We start from the raw sequence: 15,671 nt of genomic DNA on the forward strand, positions 1-15,671 counted from the left end.
GCTAGTTGAGTAATTGTGAAATTGAGAAATACTTGTGTTAAGGTTGGCAAGTCCCGTAGCATGCACGTATGGTAAAAGTTGTGTGACAATTTGACGCATAAGGTGTTCTTTTATTGCTTTCCTTATGAGTGGCGGTCGGGGACGAGCGATGGTCTTTTCCTACCAATCTATCCCTCTAGGGGCATGCGTAGTAGTACTTTGCTTCGAGGGCTAATAAACTTTTGCAATAAGTATATGAGTTCTTTATGACTAATGTGAGTCCATGGATTATACGCACTCTCACCCTTCCACAATTTTCTAGCCTCTACGGTACCGTGCATTGCCCTTTCTCACCTTGAGAGTTGGTGCAAACTTCGCCGGTGCATCCAAACCCCGTGATATGATACGCTCTATCACACATAAACCTCCTTATATCTTCCTCAAAACAGCCACCATACCTACCTATCATGGCATTTCCATAGCCATTCCGAGATATATTGCCATGCAACTTTCCACCGTTTCGTTTATTATGACACGCTTCATCATTGTCATATTGCTTTGCATGATCATGTAGTTGACATTGTATTTGTGGCAAAGCCACCATTCATAATTTTTTATACATGTCACTCTTGATTCATTGCATATCCCGGTACACCGCCGGAGGCATTCACATAGAGTCATATTTTGTTCTAAGTATTGAGTTGTAATTCTTGAGTTGTAAGTAATAAAAGTGTGATGATCATCATTATTAGAGCATTGTCCCATGTGAGGAAAGGATGATGGAGACTATGATTCCCCCACAAGTCGGGATGAGATTCCGGACTAAATAAAAAAAGAGGCCAAAGAAAAAAAGAAGGCCCAAAAGAAAAAAAAAGAAAAAAAATGAGAGAAAAAGAGAGAAGGGACAATGTTACTATCCTTTTTCCACACTTGTGCTTCAAAGTAGCACCGTGATCTTCATGATAGAGAGTCTCCTATGTTGTCACTTTCATATACTAGTGGGAATTTTTCATTATAGAACTTGGCTTGTATATTCCAATGATGGGCTTCCTCAAAATGCCCTAGGTCTTCGTGAGCAAGCAAGTTGGATGCACACCCACTTAGTTTCTTTTGTTGAGCTTTCATATATTTATAGCTCTAGTGCATCCGTTGCATGGCAATCCCTACTCCTCTCATTGACATCAATTGATGGGCATCTCCATAGCCTATTGATTAGTCGCGTAAATGTGAGACTTTCTACCTTTTTGTCTTCTCACATAACCCCCATCATTATACTTTATTCCACCCATAGTGCTATATCCATGGCTTGCACTCATGTATTGCGTAAGGGTTGAAAAGGCTGAAGCGCGTTAAAAAGTATGAACCAATTGCTCGGCTTGTCATCGGGGTTATGCATGATGAGAACGTTTTGTGTGACGAAATTGAAGCATGGCCTAATTATATGATTTTGTAGGGATAAGCTTTCTTTGGCTATGTTATTTTGATAAGACATAATTGCTTGGTTAGCATGTTTGAAGTATTATTGTGTTTATGTCAACATTAAACTTTTATCTTGAATCTCTCGGATCTAAATATTCATGCCACAATAAAAAGAATTACATTGAAAATTATGCTAAGAAGCATTCCACATCAAAAATTCTGTTTTTATCATTTACCTACTCGAGGACGAGTAGGAATTAAGCTTGGGGATGCTTGATACGTCTCCAACGTATATATAATTTTTGATTGTTCCATGCTATTATATTATCTGTTTTGGATGTTCAATGGGCTTTATTATACACTTCTATATTATTTTTGGGACTAACCTATTAACTGGAGGCCCAACCCAAATTGTTGTTTTTTGCCTATTTCAGTGTTTCGAAGGAAAGGAATATCAAACAGAGTCCAAACGGAATAAAACCTTCAGGAACGTGATTTTCTGAACAAACGTGATCCAGAGGACTTGGAGTGGACGTCAAGCAATCAACGAGGAGGCCACGAGGTAGGGGGGCACGCTCTCCACCCTTCTGGGCCTCTCGTGGCTCCACCGACCTACTTCTTCCTCCTATATATACCTACGTACCCCGAAAACATCAGAGGAGGAGCCAAAAACCCTATTTCCACCGCCGCAACCTTCTGTACCCGTGAGATCCCATCTTGGGGCCTTTTCCGGCGCTCCGCCGGAGGGGGCATTGATCACGGAGGGCTTCTACATCAACACCATAGCCTCTCCGATGATGTGTGAGTAGTTTACCTCAGACCTTCGGGTCCATAGTTATTAGCTAGATGGCTTCTTCTCTCTCTTTGGATCTCAATACAAAGTTCTCCTCGATTCTCTTGGAGATCTATTCGATGTAATCTTCTTTTGCGGTGTGTTTGTCGAGATCCGATGAATTGTGGGTTTATGATCAAGATTATCTATGAACAATATTTGAATCTCCTCTGAATTCTTTTATGTATGATTGGTTATCTTTGCAAGTCTCTTCGAATTATCAGTTTGGTTTGGCCTACTAGATTGATCTTTCTTGCAATGGGAGAAGTGCTTAGCTTTGGGTTCAATCTTGCGGTGCTCGATCCCAGTGACAGTAGGGGAAACGACACATATTGTATTGTTGCCATCGAGGATAAAAAGATGGGGTTTATATCATATTGCATGAGTTTATCCCTCTACATCATGTCATCTTGCTTAAAGCGTTACTCTGTTCTTATGAACTTAATACTCTAGATGCATGCTGGATAGCGGTCGATGTGTGGAGTAATAGTAGTAGATGCAGGCAGGAGTCGGTCTACTTGTCACGGACGTGATGCCTATATACATGATCATACCTAGATATTCTCATAACTATGCTCAATTCTATCAATTGCTCGACAGTAATTTGTTCACCCACCGTAATACTTATGCTCTTGAGAGAAGCCACTAGTGAAACCTATGGCCCCCGGGTCTATTCTCTATCATATTAATCTACCGTTATTTCTATTACCGTTTATTTTGCTTTCTTTACTTTTAGTCTTTAGCATAAAAATACCAAAAATATTATCTTATCATCTCTATCAGATCTCACTTTTGCAAGTGGTCGTGAAGGGATTGACAACCCCTTTAACGCGTTGGTTGCAAGGTTCTTATTTGTTTGTGTAGGTGCGTGGGACTTGAGTGTGGTCTCCTACTGGATTGATACCTTGGTTCTGAAAAACTGAGGGAAATACTTACGCTACTTTACTGCATCATCCTTTCCTCTTCAAGGGAAAACCAATGCAGTGCTCAAGAGGTAGCAATCGGCAAAGCCATTGAGAATAAATGGATCTTCAAGAGGAAGACTGACGCTGATAGTAGTGTTACTATCTACAAAGCTCGAATTGTCGCAAAATGTTTTCGACAAGTTCAAGGTGTTGACTACGATAAGATTTTCTCACTCGTAGCGATGCTTAAGTCTGTCCGAATCATGTTAGCAATTGCCACATTTTATGAAATCTGGCAAATGGATGTCAAAACTGCATTCCTTAATGGATTTCTTAAAGAAGAGTTGTATATGATAGAACCAGAAGATTTTGTCAATCCTAAAGGCGCTAACAAAATATGCAAGCTCCAGCGATCCATCTATGGACTGGTGCAAGCATCTCGGAGTTGGAATATACGCTTTGATAAGTTGATCAAAGCATATAGTTTTATACAGACTTACGGTGAAGCCTGTATTTACAAGAAAGTGAGTGGGAGCACTACAGCCTTTCTGATAAGTATATGTGAATGACATATTGTTGATCAGAAATGATGTAGAATTTTCTGGAAAGCATAAATGAGTGTTTGAAAGGAGTTTTTCAAAGAAAGACCTCGGTGAAGCTGCTTAAATATTGAGCATCAAGATCTATAGAGATAGATCAAGACGCTTGATAAATATTTTCAATGAGTACATACCTTGACAAGTTTTTGAAGTAATTCAAAATGGAACAGTCAAAGAAAGAGTTCTTTCCTGTGTTGCAAGGTGTGAAGTTGAGTAAAGACTCAAAAACCCGACCACGGCAGAAAATAGAAAGAGAATGAAAAGTCATTCCCTATGCCTCAGTCATAGGTTCTATAAAGTATGCTATGCTTTGTACCAGACCTATTGTGTACCTCACCATGAGTTTGGCAAGAGGGTACAATAGTGATCCAGGAGTGGATCACTGGACAGTGGTCAAAATTATCCTTAGTGGAATAAGGACATGTTTCTTGGTTATGGAGGTGACAAAAAGTTCGTCGTAAAGGGTTACGTCGATGCAAGATTTGACACTGATCCAGATGACTCTAAGTCTCAATCTGGATAAATATTGAAAGTGGGAGCGATTAGCTAGAGTAACTCTGTGCAGAGCATTGTAGACATAGAAAATTTGCCAAATACATACGGCTCTGAATGTGGCAGACCCGTTGACTAAACTTCTCTCACAAAGAAAAACATGATCACTCTTTGGGTGTTAATCACATAACGATGTGAACAAGATTATTGACTCTAGTAAACCCTTTGGGTATTAGACACAGGGAGATGTGAACTAATCACATAATGATGTGAACTATTGGTGTTAAATCACATGACGATGTGAACTAGATTATTGACTCTAGTGCAAGTGGGAGATTGAAGGAAATATGCCCTAGAGGCAATAATAAAGTTGTTATTTATATTTCCTTATATCATGATAAATGTTTATTATTCATGCTAGAATTGTATTAACCGGAAACTTGATACATGTGTGAATACATAGACGAAACAAAGTGTCCCTAGTATGCCTATACTAGACTAGCTCGTTAATCAAAGATGGTTAAGTTTCCTGACCATAGACATGTGTTGTCATTTGATGAATGGGATCACATCATTAGAGAATGATGTGATGGACAAGACTCATCCATTAGCTTAGCATAATGATCGTATAGTTTTATTGCTAATGCTTTCATCATGACTTATACATGTTCCTCTGACTATGAGATTATGCAACTCCTGAATACCGGAGGAACACCTTGTGTGCTATCAAATGTCACAACATAACTGGGTGATTATAAAGATGCTCTACAGGTGTCTCTGATGGTGTTTGTTGAGTTGGCATAGATCGAGATTAGGATTTGTCACTTCGTGTATCGGAGAGGTATCTCTGGGCCCACTCGGTAATGATCATCACTATAACCTTGCAAGCAATGTGGCTAATGAGTTAGTTACGTGATGATTGATGACCCACAAGTATAGGGGATCTATCGTAGTCCTTTCGATAAGTAAGAGTGTCGAATCCAAAGAGGAGCAGAAGGAGATGACAAGCTGTTTTCAGTAAGGTATTCTCTGCAAGCACTGAAATTATCGATAACAGATAGTTTTGTGATAAGGTAATTTGTAACGGGTAACAAGTAACAAAAGTAAACAAGGTGCAGCAAGTTGGCCCAATCCTTTTTGTAGCAAAGGACAAGCCTGTACAAACTCTTATATAAAGGGAAATGCTCCCGAGGACACATGGGAATTATCGTCAAGCTAGTTTTCATCATGCTCATATGATTCACGTTCGTTACTTTGATAATTTGATATGTGGGTGGACCGGTGCTTGGGTATTGCCCTTCCTTGGACAAGCATCCCACTTATGATTAACCCCTCTTGCAAGCATCCGCAACTACAAAAGAAGTATTAAGGTAAACCTAACCATAGCATGAAACATATGGATCCAAATCAGCCCCTTACGAAGCAACGCATAAACTAGGGTTTAATCTTCTGTCACTCTAGCAACCCACCATCTACTTATTACTTCCCAATGTCTTCCCCTAGGCCCAAATAATGGTGAAGTGTCATGTATTCGACGTTCACATAACACTACTAGAGGAAAGACAACATACATCTCATCAAAATATCGAACGAATACCAAATTCACATGACTACTTATAGCAAGACTTCTCGCATGTCCTCAGGAACAAACGTAACTACTCACAAATCATATTCATGTTCATAATCAGAGGGGTATTAATATGCATAAAGGATCTGAACATATGATCTTCCACCAAATAAACCAACTAGCATCAACTACAAGGAGTAATCAACACTACTAGCAACCCACAGGTACCAGTCTGAGGTTTTGAGACAAAGATCAGATACAAGAGATGAACTAGGGTTTGAGATGAGATGGTGTTGGTGAAGATGTTGATGGAGATTGACCCCCTCCCAATGAGAGGATCAATGGTGATGACGATGGTGATGATTTCCCCCTCCCGGAGGGATGTTTCCCCGGCAGAACAGCTCCGCCGGAGCCCTAGATTGGTTTCACCAGGTTCCGCCTCGAGACGGCGGTGCTTCGTCCTGAAAGCTTCCTTCTTATTTTTTCCAGGGCGAAAGACTTCATATAGCAAAATATGGGCACCGGAGGCCTGCCAGGGGGTCCACGAGGCAGGGGGCGCGCCCAGGGGGTAGGGCGCGCCCCCCACCCTTGTGGACAGGGTGTGGCCCCCCTGTGGTGCTTTCTTTGCCCAATATTTTTAATATATTCCAAAACTGACTTTCGTGGAGTTTCAGGACTTTTGGAGTTGTGCAGAATAGGTCTATAATATTTGCTCCTTTTTTAGCCCAGAATTCCAGCTGCCGGCATTCTCCCTCTTCGTGTAAACCTTGTAAAATAAAAGAGAATATGCATACGTATTGTGACATAATGTGTAATAACAGCCCATATTGCAATAAATATCGATATAAAAGCATGATGCAAAATGGACGTAACAACGATGCATTACGGAACGAGTAAAGAGACTTGACGGTAACGAGATTGAACTACGTATGATGATGCCGACGATCGAATCTCGGGCAAGTAACACACCGATGACAAAGGGAACAACGTATGTTGTTATGCGGTTTGACCGATAAAGATCTTCGTAGAATATGTAGGAGCCAATATGAGAATCCAGGTTCCGCTATTGGTTATTGACCGGAGATGTCTCTCGGTCATGTCTACATAGTTATCGAACCCGTAGGGTCCGCACGCTCAACGTTCGATGACGATTTATATTATATGATTTATGTGATGTGGTGACCGAATGTTGTTCGGAGTCCCGGATGACATCACGGACATGACGAGGAGTCTCGAAATGGTCGGGAGGTAAAGATTCATATATAGGACGATAGTATTCGGACACCGGAAGTGTTCTGGGGGTACCGGGTACGTATCGGGTCACCGGAAGGGGTTCCGGGCACCCCCCCCCCCCGGCAAAGATATGGGCCTTATTGGGCCATGGGTGGGACATACCAGCCCCTAGTGGGCGGGTGCGCCCCATATATGCCAAATAGGAGGAGAATGAAGGAGGGGAAGAGAGAAAGGAAAGAGGAGGATTCGGCCTCCCCTTCCCTTCTCTCCCCCCTCTCTTTCCTTCCCCCTCCAACACTTTTGGAAGGGGGGCAGGCCAAATTGGACAAGGCCCCCAAGTAGGATTCCTCCTACTTGGGCGCGCCCTTGCTGCTCCCCTCCCCCTCCCACCTATATATACGTGGGGAGGGGCGCCTAGAATACACAACAAACATTGTTAGCCGTGTGTGGCGCCCCCGTCCGCAGTTTACGCCTCCGGTCATATTCACGTAGTGCTTAGGCGAAGCCCTGCGCAGATCACTTCACCATCACCGTCACCATGCCATCGTGCTGACAGAACTCTCCCTCGACACTTTGCTGGATCAAGAGTTCAAGGGACGTCATCGAGCTGAACGTGTGCAGAACTCGGAGGTGCCGTACGTTTGGTGCTTGGATCGGTCGGATCGTGAAGACGTTCGACTACATCAACCTCGTTACTAAACGCTTTCGCTTTCGGTCTATGAGGGTACGTGGACACACTCTCCCCGCTCGTTGCTATGCTTCTCCTAGATTGATCTTGCGTGATCATTCGCAAATTTTTTGAAATACTACGTTCTCCAACAAGAAACATATACCACAAGCTTCGAGAGTAATTATCACCAGCTCGAAAGCAGAGCATTGTTAGCCAAATCAGAGAATAGGATTTACCAATGGCATTATGCATCAGGGAAAGACTTCTTGAGGTATTTGTATATGAAGGACACTTTCAGATGATAATTCAACAACGGATATGATGGTACATAACGGAGCTGGTGTGAGCATCAGCACACAACCAGAGGAAGAAACAATGCAAGGGCATTGGATTATAGAAACAACTGACTAATTCAAAGCTCAAATGCAAAGGAATTATGATTTCCAATTCAAGGGATCAGAAGCACACGCTTTGATTAAGGATGGATAAGTTGAGTAGGCTTAGGGGTACAATCGATGGCAATTTGATTGGTCGAGATCCAGCTCATGTTTAAAATGACGTCCGAGCCAGAAGGATGAATTCTAGGATATGATTAAGGATTGTGAGCATTCGCAACATATTGAAGCAAGGGACTCGAAATGAAAAAGATAAAGGATGCTAATGAATATTGCTAGTCATATGGAACACAACCATAATACAAGCACACAAGTATTTGCAAAGCAATAGCAGACAAAGGATTACCGGAAGATCAGATAATATTTCAATGTATCTTGTGAATCATATGAACAACGGGGGAAGAACGGATACTCAGTAAGTGTTAGGAATTATCCGTAGGAGTATTTCCGTGGCAAGAAACTACAAGGCAGTAGGCACAAAGTATTCTTAAAAGTCGAAGAATATTCCGATGTATCTTGTAATAACAAGAGCAACTGGGGATAAAAGTGAGAACAACAGATGTAAGTAATTATCCATTGGGATATATCGGTGATATGGAATTGCAAATGCGACGGGGCCAAAGTCTTGAGAGAACATCAGAGAGTGTCTTCGGAGTCCTTCGGTGCACCAAGAAATCATCTGGAGTGAGGGGCTCTCCGGAAGGAAGTAATTACAAGAACCTAGAGTTAGAGTTAGCAAAATCATTTAACCCGAATAGAGGAGAGATGAAAGTTTGAGAGTATAGACAAGGAGTAAAAGATTGTAATACCATCCAATGGCGACGTGGGCCCATAAGCCACACATCCATGTTAGTAAAAGTTTGGGATAATTAGATTTATCCCCCTAGTTGTGTCCCACTCGTCTATTTTACCCCTAATTCCCAAAAGTCACCGGTTCTGTCCAAGTCACTTTGCTCCTCTTATGCTTTTGCCCTTTGACCGTTTGACCGTCAGTTTGAAAACTTCATAACTAATTCATACTAAATCAGAAAAATGCAAATAAGATACCAAAATGTTCAGAAAAACATCACCTATGTGTCAATGTCATTTGCATTCATGAAAAAAGTGTTGTAAAGTGCCCATCCGAGTTTTAGCTCTTATGCTACCACCATGAATAGTAAAATGTAAAAAAGTTCAAAAAAATATTGGTGGCAAAGAATGACAAATTTTTTATGTGCCTGCCAAGTTTCATCAAGGAATAACATTCGTGGGTGCCGTGGCAAAAAAACCAATCAGCACTCCAAAATAGATTATTTTTTTGCCACGACTTCCACGACTGTCGTTCCCTAATGAAACTTGGCAATCACTTAGAACATTTGTCATTCTTTGCCACCATATTTGTTTTGAATTTTTTTAGAGTTTACTATTCATGGTGGTATCAAAAGAGCTAAAACTCAGATGTGCACTTTCCAACACTTTTTCATGAATGCAAATGACACTGACATATAGGTGATGTTTTTCTGAACATTTTGGTATCTTATTTGCATTTTTCTGATTTAGTATGAATAAGTTATGAAGTTTTCAAACTGACGGTCAAACGGTCAAAGGGCAAAAGCATAAGAGGAGCAAAGTGACTTGGACAGAACCGGTGACTTTTGGGAATTAGGGGTAAAACAGATGAGTGGGACACAACTAGGGGCATAAATCTAATTATCCCTAAAAGTTTTGCAATGTCTAGACTCGACTTCGGCCAAGGAGTGTGGAAGGGGGATTCCTACAGGCAGTCGGCTCTGATACCAACTTGTGACGCCCTCTATTTAATCGTACACTAATCGTACATGCAAATGTGTACGATCAAGATCAAGGACTCACGGGAAGATATCACAACACAACTCTAGACACAAATAAAAATAATACAAGCTTTATATTACAAGCCAGGGGCCTCGAAGGCTTGAATACAAATGCTCGAAGACACAAGAGTCAGCGGAAGCAATAATATCTGAGTACAGACACAAGTTAAACAAGTTTGCCTTAAGAAGGCTAGCATGAAAGTAGCAAGGATCGAAAAGGCGAGGCCTCCTGCATGGGACCTCCTAACTACTCCTCCAAGCCAAACTCCACGTAGAATCATCCTCGGGATCCTCTGGCTCCTGGACTCCATCATATGATCGCAATAACCGGGAAAGGGGAAAAGGAAGTAGCAAAGCAACCGTGAGTACTGATCCAAAGTACTCGCAAGCAAGGATCTATACTACATATGCATTGGGATATCAATGAAATGGGTAGTATCTGTGGACTGAACTGCAGAATGCCAGAATAAGAGGGGGACAGCTAGTCCTATCGAAGACTACGCTTCTGGCTGTTGCGGAACGTAGTAATTTCAAAAAAAATTCCTACGCACACGCAAGATCATGGTGATGCATAGCAACGAGAGGGGAGAGTGTTGTCCACGTACCCTCGTAGACCGAAAGCGGAAGCGTTAAATTAACGCGGTTGATGTAGTCGTACGTCTTCACGATCCGACCGATCAAGTACCGAACATACGGCACCTCCGAGTTCAGCACACGTTCAGCTCGATGACGTCCCTCGAATTCCGATCCAGCCGAGTGTTGAGGGAGAGTTTCGTCAGCACGACGGCATGGTGACGATGATGATGTTCTACCGACGCAGGGCTTCGCCTAAGCACCGCTACAATATTATCGAGGTGTAATATGGTGGAGGGGGGCACCGCACACGGCTAAGAGATCAATAGATCAATTGTTGTGTCTATGGGTGCCCCCCTGCCCCCGTATATAAAGGAGCAAGGGGAAGGCCACCGGCCAAGGAGGAGGGCGCGCCAAGGGGGGAGTCCTACTCCCACCGGGAGTAGGACTCCTCCTTTCCTTGTTGGAGTAGGAAAAGGGAAGGGAGAACGAGAAAGAAGGAAGGGGCGCCCCCCTCCCAAGTCCAATTCGGACTAGTCCATGGGGAGGGGTGCGGCCACCCTTTGGGGCCTTTCTCTCCTTTCCCGTATGGCCCATTAAGGCCCAATACGAATTCCCGTAACTCTCCGGTAGTCCGAAAAATACCCGAATCACTCGGAACCTTTCCGATGTCCGAATATAGTCGTCCAATATATCGATCTTTACGTCTTGACCATTTCGAGACTCCTCGTCAAGTCCTTGATCTCATCCGGGACTCCGAACGCCTTCGGTACATCAAAACACATAAACTCATAATATAACCGCCATCTAACTTTAAGCGTGCGGACCCCACGGGTTCGAGAGCTATGTAGACATGACTGAGACACGTCTCAGGTCAATAACCAATAGCGGAACCTGGATGCTCATATTGGCTCCCACATATTCTACGAAGATCTTTATCGGTCAAACCGCATAACAACATACGTTGTTCCCTTTGTCATCGGTATGTTACTTGCCCGAGATTCGATCGTGGTATCTTAATACCTAGTTCAATCTCGTTACCGGCAAGTCTCTTTACTCGTTCCGTAATACATCATCCCGCAACTAACTCATTAGTTACAATGCTTGCAAGGCTTATAGTGATGTGCATTACTGAGTGGGCCCAGAGATACCTCTCCGATAATCGGAGTGACAAATCCTAATCTCAAAATACGCCAACCCAACAAGTACCTCCGGAGACACCTGTAGAGCACCTTTATAATCACCCAGTTACGTTGTGACGTTTGGTAGCACACAAAGTGTTCCTCCGGTAAACGGGAGTTGCATAATCTCATAGTCATAGGAACATGTATAAGTCATGAAGAAAGCAATAGCAACATACTAAACGATCGTATGCTAAGCTAACGGAATGGGTCAAGTCAATCACATCATTCTCCTAATGATATGATCCTGTTAATCAAATGACAACTCATGTCTATGGCTAGGAAACATAACCATCTTTGATCAACGAGCTAGTCAAGTAGAGGCATACTAGTGACACTCTGTTTGTCTATGTATTCACACATGTATCATGTTTCCGGTTAATACAATTCTAGCATGAATAATAAACATTTATCATGATATAAGGAAATAAATAATAACTTTATTATTGCCTCTAGGGCATATTTCCTTCAGTCTCCCACTTGCACTAGAGTCAATAATCTAGTTCACAACGCCATGTGATTTAACATCAATAGTTCACATCACCATGTGATTAACACCCATAGTTCACATCGTCATGTGACCAACACCCAAAGGGTTTACTAGAGTCAATAATCTAGTTCACATCGCTATGTGATTAACACCCAAAGAGTACTAAGGTGTGATTATGTTTTGCTTGTGAGACAATTTTAGTCAACGGGTCTGTCACATTCAGATCCGTAAGTATTTTGCAAATTTCTATGTCTACAATGCTCTGCACGGAGCTACTCTAGCTAATTGCTCCCACTTTCAATATGTATCTAGACCGAGACTTAGAGTCATCTAGATTAGTGTCAAAACTTGCATCGACGTAACCCTTTACGACGAACCTTTTGTCACTTCATAATCGAGAAACATATCCTTATTCTAGTAAGGATAATTTTGATCGCTGTCCAGTGATCTACTCCTAGATCACTATTGTACTCCCTTGCCAAAATCAGTGTAGGGTGTACAATAGATCTGGTACACACCATGGCATACTTTATAGAACCTATGGCCGAGGCATAGGGAATGACTTTCATTCTTTTTCTATCTTCTGCCGTGGTCGGGCTTTGAGTCTTACTCAATTTCACACCTTGTAACACAGGCAAGAAACTCTTTCTTTGATTGTTCCATTTTGAACCACTTCAAAATCTTGTTAAGGTATGTACTCATTGAAAAAACTTATCAAGTGTCTTGATCTATCTCTATAGATCTTGATGCTCGATATGTAAGCAGCTTCACTGAGGTCTTTCTTTGAAAAACTCCTTTCAAACACTCCTTTATGCTTTGCAGAATAATTCTACATTATTTCCGATCAACAATATGTCATTCACATATACTTATCAGAAATGTTGTAGTGCTCCCACTCACTTTCTTGTAAATACAGGCTTCATCGCAAGTCTGTATAAAACTATATCCTTTGATCAACTTATCAAAGCATGTATTCCAACTCCGAGATACTTGCACCAGTCCATAGATGGATCGCTGGAGCTTGCATATTTTGTTAGCACCTTTAGGATTGACAAAACCTTCTGGTTGCATCATATACAAATCTTCTTTAATAAATCCATTCAGGAATGCAGTTTTGTTTATCCATTTGCCAGATTTCATAAAATGCGGCAATTGCTAACATGACTCGGACAGACTTAAGCATAGATACGAGTGAGAAAGTCTCATCGTAGTCAACACCTTAAACTTGTCGAAAACCTTTTGCGACAATTCTAGCTTTGTAGATGTAGCGACCAGACCTCAAACAGTCTGTGCTGCTGTGCATCGGTGTCATCCCTGGATCAGTAATGCTGACACGTACAGTACAAATGGAGGATTTATAACAGAGTAGCAATCACACACTTATTACATCGAGTATCTCCAAAGAGAAATAAGTATGATAAATATGGCTTAAGGCCATATAATACGATAACAGCGGAAGACTTGGAAGATAAGTGAGTCCATCAACTCCAACGGCATCCCTGAGTATAAGACACCTTACTCGTCGTCTGTAAAGTCTGCAACATAAAATGTTGCAGCCCGAAAACGGGTCAGCACATGGAATATGCTGGCAATGTAACACATAGAGAGTAATGAACATGATAATGCTATACTACATGCATATATGGCTGGTAGAAGGCTCTATGGTTACAGTTTTGCGAAAAGCCAATTTTTCCCTACTGCAAAGGAATAAATTTTGTTTAACTATCATGGTGGTTGTTAAACATTGAGATGGTTGACAGCATCTCAATCCCAATTAAGTATCATCATTAACCCAACAAAATTAATTAAAGTAACATGGTGATGAGATTCACATGATAATCCAAGTACTAGATACTCAAGATGTCCATAACCGGGGACACGGCTAACCATGATTAGTTTGTACACTCTGCAGAGGTTTGTGCACTTTTCCCCACAAGACTCGATCGCCTCCGCTTGATTCTCGCACTACATGATGTTTGAGAAACGGATGACCGAGACACAGTCTTCCGGAAACAATAACTCTTTACTCCGGGTGGACAGTTACACCTACTTTCCCCTACATCTGCTAGCCCACCTCTTCAAGAGATCATGTATCCTACTCAACTATGCTAGAGCCCATAATAGCTTGTGGATGCACACGGAAGTTTCTAGCATGAACAATCTTATGATCCTTTTGAGCCTGGGTGGCGGTCCTTAGAAATACAGGCAACACTGGGTTCTCCAGGTGCCTCAATCCACCCAGATGTGAGTTTTAGTTGCCACCTTAAGTAAACCATTAATTAACAATCTCACATCTGTCGTAAATATCTCTCAAACCCAATCCACGTCTACTAGCATAGCATAGCGATATAAGCAAACGTAGAAGTAACTCCCAAGGGTTTGATAATAAACAGGGCAATAGGTACTACCTCAACTACATCCCAATACCCACAATTTAATTAGATCCTAACCAATGCAATGTTTGAGGGTTGGTCTAATGCAATAAAACTGGGTAGTAAAAGAGGTATGATCAACGTGTTACTTGCCTTGCTGATGATCCGTGAAACTTAGCGATTCGAAGTAGCAAGCGGCGCACTCCGGGTACTCTATCGCAAACAAACAAGCATACAATAAGAACTCATCAAATGCACAGGTAAAACTCAAATAACAATCTAACCAGAAAGTTCAACTTAAGAACTCTGGTTTGCAAAAAGAATCAAATCAAACGAAGCAACGAAAGTCCAATGGCGAAAGAAACAAGCAAAAAAAACCGGACAGCGAACGGCGGCGGCTCCGGCTAACCTCCGGCGAGGCTCGGGACGGGGCTCCGGCGGGTCGGGCGAGGGCGGCGAGGCTGCGGGCGTCGAAGGGCGACGGGGCGGCGGCGTACGGCGTCGGGGCGGCGAGCTCCTCGGGCGGCGGCGTCGGGCTCCGGCGGCGGCGGCTCCTCGGGCGGCTGCGGGTCGGGGCGGGGACGTGGTGAGGGAGAGGGGGCGGGGTCGGGGGTATAAAAGGAGGGGGTGCCGTGGAGGAGGGGGCAAGGCGGCGGGCGGCGGCGTGCTCGAGCAGGACTCGGCGGCGGCGGCGCTGCATGCCCGAGAGGGAGACGGGGCGCGGGGCAGGCTGGGCCGTCGGCTGGGCTTCGGCCCAGTCGGCGCGCTCGGCGTTTTTTTTAAATAATATAGCCGAACCTAAAACAAATCATAGAAAAATAAATAAAAATCCAAAAATGCTAAAACAAATTTTCACCGTCTAATTAGAATAATTAGAACAAGATGAACATTTTTCTTGGCCCAAAAATGCAGTTTTGAAAACGTGCAATTTTTCTAATGCATTTAAAATTGCAAATAAAATCCGAGTAAAATCCAATATTTGATTTTAATATTTTTCCTCCAATATTTCAATTATTTTGGAGAAGTCATATTTTCTCCTCTCATTTATTTTAATACGAAATATTTTTCAGAGAGAAAATAGTTAAAACCAAAAATCCTCGTTTTTATTATTTGATAAAAATCAAATATGAAAACC

Source organism: Triticum aestivum, chromosome 2D, assembly GCF_018294505.1.
Source record: "Triticum aestivum cultivar Chinese Spring chromosome 2D, IWGSC CS RefSeq v2.1, whole genome shotgun sequence".
In the NCBI taxonomy this organism is placed as follows: Eukaryota; Viridiplantae; Streptophyta; class Magnoliopsida; order Poales; family Poaceae; genus Triticum; species Triticum aestivum.